This window comes from Rutidosis leptorrhynchoides, chromosome 4, assembly GCF_046630445.1.
Source record: "Rutidosis leptorrhynchoides isolate AG116_Rl617_1_P2 chromosome 4, CSIRO_AGI_Rlap_v1, whole genome shotgun sequence".
In the NCBI taxonomy this organism is placed as follows: Eukaryota; Viridiplantae; Streptophyta; class Magnoliopsida; order Asterales; family Asteraceae; genus Rutidosis; species Rutidosis leptorrhynchoides.
This window is the reverse complement of record NC_092336.1, coordinates 169,375,606-169,382,569: the sequence shown is the minus strand read 5'-3', so window position 1 is coordinate 169,382,569 and position 6,964 is coordinate 169,375,606.

Below are 6,964 nucleotides of genomic sequence, written 5' to 3'. Positions count from 1 at the left end.
AGCTAGCATGCAACAGCTAAGGACAAAGAAGACGTGGTTCACCATGATTTAAGATAACGTAGTGTCGGGATGATTGCGAGACACTCATTGGATGGATATACCTTGTTGTAAACACTAGATTCCCTACTAATTGATTTCTCGATTAGCATGTCATTGGATGGATATACCTTGGTGTAAACACTAGATTCCCTACTAATTGCGAGACACTCATTGGATGGATATACCTTGGTGTAAACACTAGATTCCCTACTAATTGTAAACACTCATTGGATGGATATACTTATAGTGGTTCCATAGCTTCTAACCTTGACCATGCTCAAGTGGTCCTATAGTACATCAACACTGTACTCTACCGTTGCAACAGTATTTCCTCGAGTCTTATACTCTTGACCAATGTCTTGATCTGGTCCTACGATAATTCCCCATGTACTTTATAGTATTTCCGATGGGTTCATACCTTGACCAATGTATAAACACAGATAATTAATTACTTTATAATTGTCGACTTTATAAAAGGTTTTAATCACGTTTATTGGTGGAAGGACGATAATAACGAGGTTTAATATCATAGACAGAAAGCGAGTACGAAACGATAATCATCCCTAACTAACATTATTAGAGCATGGCAAACAATCAAGTAATTACTCACACATCATGGTAACAAGCATTTCTAATATTAATAAATCACAAACATCGAACAAGAATATTACGTAGTATAATTAATTAATAAAAGAAAGGATATATGTTACCGAATAATGTCGGCAGAATAACACTGTATTTATTCATAATATTCATAGCGTTACAATGCTTGAAAGCTTCTACTACTAACTACATACTAATCTCCTATTGATCACTAGAGAGCGACAATAGAGAGATAATTATTTTTCTAATCTCTACACTTTTCTCTCTAGAATCTAGAGAGAAAGTAGAGAGAGAAATAATCTCCTACTGATCACTAGAGAGCGACAATAGAGAGATACTTAGAGAGAGAAGTGAAGAATGGTGTGTGTTGAAATTGTGGGATGAAGCCCCCATTTATAGGAAATGCTTAGTGACAAAATTGTAATTAAATGGCTGAAAAACGGCTTGCCACTGGCAAGCCGTTTGGCAGGAAATTTTTCAAGGTTGTTTGCCAGGGCAAGTCATTTTTTATGCCCGTTTGCTAGCAGGCCATTTTTCCTTATGGCAGGCCGTTTGGCAAGCCGTTTGCTAGATCGTAACTTATCTTTCACCGTTTTCGCTCTAGAATCTTCGTTTTAGCTCCGTTTCTGACTATTCTTGCGCCCACTCGTTCGTAATTAAATATCCTACAAAATGATATTAAGTAAACAAACTTTTCCAAAAATTATAAAATAAGTTATTTAAACGCGAGTTAATCGTCTTAGCCGATTTTGCTCATTTTTCCTGGTTTTTCATCCGTTTTTAGTGATTCTTAAAACATAGCCTTCGTAATGACATAATCTATCAAGTGAAACAAATAAATGCTTATTTAAATGATAAATTCAATTACTTTATCATAAATGGGGCTGATATCGGGGGTAAAAATGTGACTTTTTAGCCGATATCAAATATCCCACACTTAGAATTTGCTTGTCCTCAAGCAAACCTCTCTTTTATTTTGAGTTCAAGGATACTTCTGAGGTTTCCGTTCTATTATTCAAGTGGCTTGTTATTTATTATAAGAGCAAAATCAGACAAACCGTCTTCTAAAAGGGGTAGAAACTATCTCTGCAAGCATGAGGGGAGGTTACGTGACTTTGGATTCCTTACACGGGTCACTCATATCACTCAAGTATTTGGAGTTCCCTATCAATCTATGAAATGAATTCGCTCATAGCCAGTCATACTGCAAGTATTGCCATAGGCTTGACCAAGAATCAAATCTCTACCGGTTAGATAAGGACGGCACTGATCTTCTCCCTAATCATTCTTCCAAGAGGAAGAGCAGGTTTAAAGGTTGGTTTGCGAAGAAAAGCGAAGGTTTTGATATGGTGAAACAGTGATTTTCGAATCTTTGAAATGTTAAGAGATTCGATAGATTTCGGTTTTATGAGGATATAATTTTTCTAGGAAATATGATACTATATTTTTGTTGAAGAGTTCCTTTAGAGGGTGCTAAATTTCAGCGAAGACTTTGCTTCTTTTCTGCAATCCTCCTGGGTCACAATCTTCATTTTCATGAAGGATCTATGCTTTTATCCGAAGACTTTTCTCTTCTTTATTTTTGAGACTTTACTCAACTTCTTTTTTTTTGCACATCCCATCTTCATAACTTTGTCTATTTCTTCTTGTGCCCAGATAGAAAGGTATTTCACCAAAAATATGTCTTTTTGACCTATCAAAAATAGTCTAGAATTTTGAAATTTTTCGACAAGTGTTTGAAGTAAACTTAGTCGATCTATCTCTTTGAATTCCTAGATTTTAGAAATGAGAAAGGAAAGAGGGTGGAAAGGGTAACGTATTTGATAGTGAATTTGGGGCTGAGTATTTTCTGATTCATCAACTCTTTGAGATGAGTTGTCCGGTTTAAATGCGTGGAGTGGAAACGAAAACGGATGATTTTTGTCTTCTCTATTCAGAATGATTTTAGAAGGAGTATCGCACCTACACCACGTATGGCGCTTACTAACCATTGGCCTCGAAATGTATGTCAAGGTCAAGTTCTAACTCTAAATGCTAACATCGGCACTCTCAACGGAAAAGATAGTGAAGCATTAAAAATGAATGCTTATTAGGCCATTTTTGGGGTGCCTTACAACAAATATATTGGGTCAATAATGTCTAGTCATGCAATGCTCTTTTAGAGAATCGGTTCATTCTTAAGAAGAATTATGTCCTCATTTGTCTTAATTTTAGAACAAACACGCTTGATTTTCAAAAGTACTTTTTCAGAAAGTATCATTTAGTCAAAAAATTTAAAAAATTTACGTTGAGGAAAAAGAATCTAAATATTAGGTATACTCAAAAATCTTAGTAAAATTTCAAGTTAAGAACATTTTTCGAGCATCCCATAGCTAATTACAGTGTACTACACCGATATCCCACACTTAGAGGAACATTGTCCCTAATGTTCATTCTTAGATTTTAGGGAGCTAAAATCCTACACTTAGAGTTTGAACATGTCAGAAAATGTATCTAAGCTCAATACTTGGTTTGAATCCCACACTTAGTGATAAGCTTAGGATAGGGTATAGTTTAAGGATATAACGAAGCAAAATAAATAAATGAAGAGAAAGAAACGAATTACTCCCCTTGGGTGCAGCTGTGAGCTGAGGATCTAAAGTTAGACTGAGTCGGAACCATCTTCTGCTGGATTCAAATCGGTCTTCTTGAAGTGTACTCTAACTCATTAGGGCGCTCTCATCCTCCATACAACATCCACCAATAACTTGCAATGAAATAATCAACAGGTTTCCTTGTCGTTTCATCATTATTCAAAGAGTCTCCACCACAGGCATCAGTAACTGTCTATTACTTGTAAAGATAGAAACGTCAAACCTAGACAGGTGATTAAACTTTAGGCCATAGACTCACTGATTTGCTTTTTGATGAAAAAGTTATTTGAAAACTTGAGTGTTTCAAAATATGGTTTTTGAAAATTCAACAAATCAGTGTATGACTAAAAAGCTTAATCCCACACTTAAAGTGTTGACTGCCTTTCATTTTAAGACTTTTGAAATAATGTAGCAATTAATTCACTTAAGCCCAAGACAAGTAGGAGAAGTGAATTTGTCCTAAGAAACGTTAAAAATTTTATTTTAAGTTTCACTCTTCAATTTATTCACTTATCCTAATTATCCTAATCTAACTACTACTAAAGCTATAGAAAAATAAACACACGGGTTGCCTCCCGAGAAGCGCTTGTTTTTGTTCGAGTCACGAGCCTGACTCTAGCCTTATTTCTCGAGAAATCTAGGCAGCTCCCTTGCATCCATCAGTAGACACAAGAGGAAATATTGGAACATACCGATGAAATTGAAGCGAACATAGAATAAGGTATGTCCATTGAGAGGAGAAAGTGGTTTAAAGTGGATGCTTTGTTTAAATTGAGGTATAACAAAGCTATCAACTTCTTTTACCTCTTTGATTAGAACATGATGATCAAAGGGGTCCTCATCGCTCCATGATGTGTATGTCATTATGTATTTGAGTGATGGTTTATAGGGTAGCCCTGACGTAAAACTCGTCTTTATTTTTAGTGACTTTTGGTTGGTCATAATGTTGTACTCTTGACATGGAGGTGGGACGATGTCCATTGACGTCTCCAATATGGTAACAATGTTAATAACTATTTCGATGCTATAATCCTCCATCTTTTTCTTCTCATCCGGGCTTTCCATTTCTATTTCCTCATCCACCTCCTCGTTACTCTGATCGGGAGCTTCAAGTATAATGGGTTCAGAGAGTTCTTCTAGAACGAAATCCTCTCCAGTCATTAAAAGATCAAAATAAGGTGGGAGTGAAGATTGGGTAGATGTAGAGTGGTTATTCTTCTTGTCTTCTACTTCTATCTTCCTCTCTTCATTCTCGGAATAGAAGGTGACTTTCCTAGTAGAGATGGTATTTATTTCGCCATTTCCATCAGAAGGACATACAGACTCGTCGATCGTGAAAGTGACCTCTTTTCCACGGGCTCTCAAGGTGATAGTCCGTGAATAAACGTCAACGATCGCTTTGGCTGTATTCATGAAAGGCCTTCCTAAGATGATAGGAGTTTTCACATCTTCTTTAAAATCCATAACCACAAAGTCGGTCAGAAAAAGGAATTTGTCGACCTTAACCATGACGTTCTCAGTTATTCCCTTAGGATATCTAGTGGATTGGTCATTAAGTTGGATACTCATTTTAGTAGGGTTAAGGTTTCCAATTTCGAGTATCTGGAACAGTTAATAGGGCATGAGATTGATGTTGGCACCAAGGTCAGCGAGAATAGATAGTACCAGATTGGTAGATAGAACAAGGAAGGGTAAATCGTCCGGTATCCTCTAGTTTTTCAGGAAGAGTATTTATGATAATGGCTGAACAATCCGCGTTCAGCAGGACAGTGGGTACTTCGGGTACCTTATCCTTGGTTGATAGGAGTTTCCTAAGATACTTCTTACTATGAGGATTTTTAGACACAGTGTCCAAAAATTTACCTTCAAGCTTGAAAGATTTCATTTTGTTATGTCTTTGCTTAAGACGGCCTTGGAATGGAATGGGTGTTTTCCCAGTAGGTTTAGGTGATGACTCAATGACTACTACCGAATGGGTATTAGTTAGTTTCTTCTCCTTAGAAGAACTTGAAGGTTGGCAATGTGCCACCTTTGAGTCATTTTTAGGACAACCAAGACAATTGAGATGTTGATTTAGCTGGATTATTTGATTTTCAAGACTACTCAAGAGATTAGTCATGACTAAGTCAGTTGCGTCTTGTCTTGTTGTGATCATGTGGATGATTCGCAGTAGGACATCGTCTGGACTTGTCTCTGATAGGGTAGTAGATTTGGTAGGTTGGTTGCGCGGATGAGCTAGGATCTTATTGGAGTAGACAACAGAGTCCTCACATTCAGCCTCGTGTACCTTGGCCGGATGTGGGCAGTACAATTCTGGCATAATTTCACTTGAGACACATGTTGCGGAAGTTTCTTTAGCTCTCCGACTTATTTGGTGAGGTTTTCTATTTGGTTCGAGAGAAATTTGATGGTTTTATTTTTGATAGGATTGGAGGCGAAAAGCGGTGTTGCTGATGAAATGTGTTCTTCCGTGTTCCAATCATGATGGTGCATAGTCATCTCCTTGATCAATCTCCAGACTTCGTCGGCAGTGAATTTCATGAATTTACCTTGAGAAACAGCATCAAGAGTAGACTTTTTGTTCAGGTTCAATCCTTTGTAGAAGGTTAAAATTTGAACAGAGCTCTCAAGACGGTGGTTCGGGCATCTTCGAAGCAGATGTTTGAATCTTTCCCATACAGTGTTGAGTGATTCATCGTATGCTTCTTGAAAGTTTACGATATCAATCCTAAGTCTGATTTGTTTTGATGGGGGAAAGTACTTGATTAAGAAAGTTGTTGTCATTTCCTCCCATGAGGTAATAGAGTTCGGTTCTAACCCCTCGAATCAGGCTTTTGCATGAAGAGTTAAGGAATAGGGGAACAGATACAGACGAACTACATCTTGTTCAACTCCATTTGGCTTATATGAGTTGGTTAAGGAGAGGAATCTATCTAAGTGAAAGTTGGGATTGTCAATTGGTAAGCCATGGAACTGGCAATGGTTCTGAATGAGTTGTAAGAAGCTATGCTTAAGCACAAAAGACTCTCTGTTAACCTCTGGATAGAGTATCAGTCCTCCTCGTCCTTCTAACGAGAGTTTGGTGATGTCAGCGAGAGTGATGTGTGCTGCCATCGTCGAACTCTCGGCAGGTAAGTGTGGATCTCGTCGGGTGGGTACAATGTATGATATCAGATAAAAGAAAGGATGTGTCGGAAGAATTCTTAGCGGTCTAAGTAGGTTAAACCATCCTAAAGGTTCACTAATAAGGAAGTCCATTTTAAACTTTATAATTAAACTAAATTAAGCTAATATTATCTAACCTAACTATGGTAAACTAGTAACTTCTGACAAAGCTAATCTCAGTAAAAAGGGTCTCTTAAAAACTAACTAATCTAAACAGGCTCCAAATCGTATTACCGCTCCCCGGCAGCGGCGCCAAAAATTAACTACTCCTTATGATATAACCGAATCAGATGGTTTATTTATGCGGTATCGTTAGGCCGTAAAACGTCACTTCAGGATATCAATAGAAGAAGCTGATTGTTTAATTTATATATTCTGGGCCTAAATCTATTATTCCTTCCTATGGGTTAACAAGGGAAAATATAGGGTCGTTCCTTGAGAGGTCAAATTTGAAACAGAGCTTATTCAGATAATTTAGTAATTAAGATTGAGTTTGTACACAATTTAGTATCCAAGACTAGTGG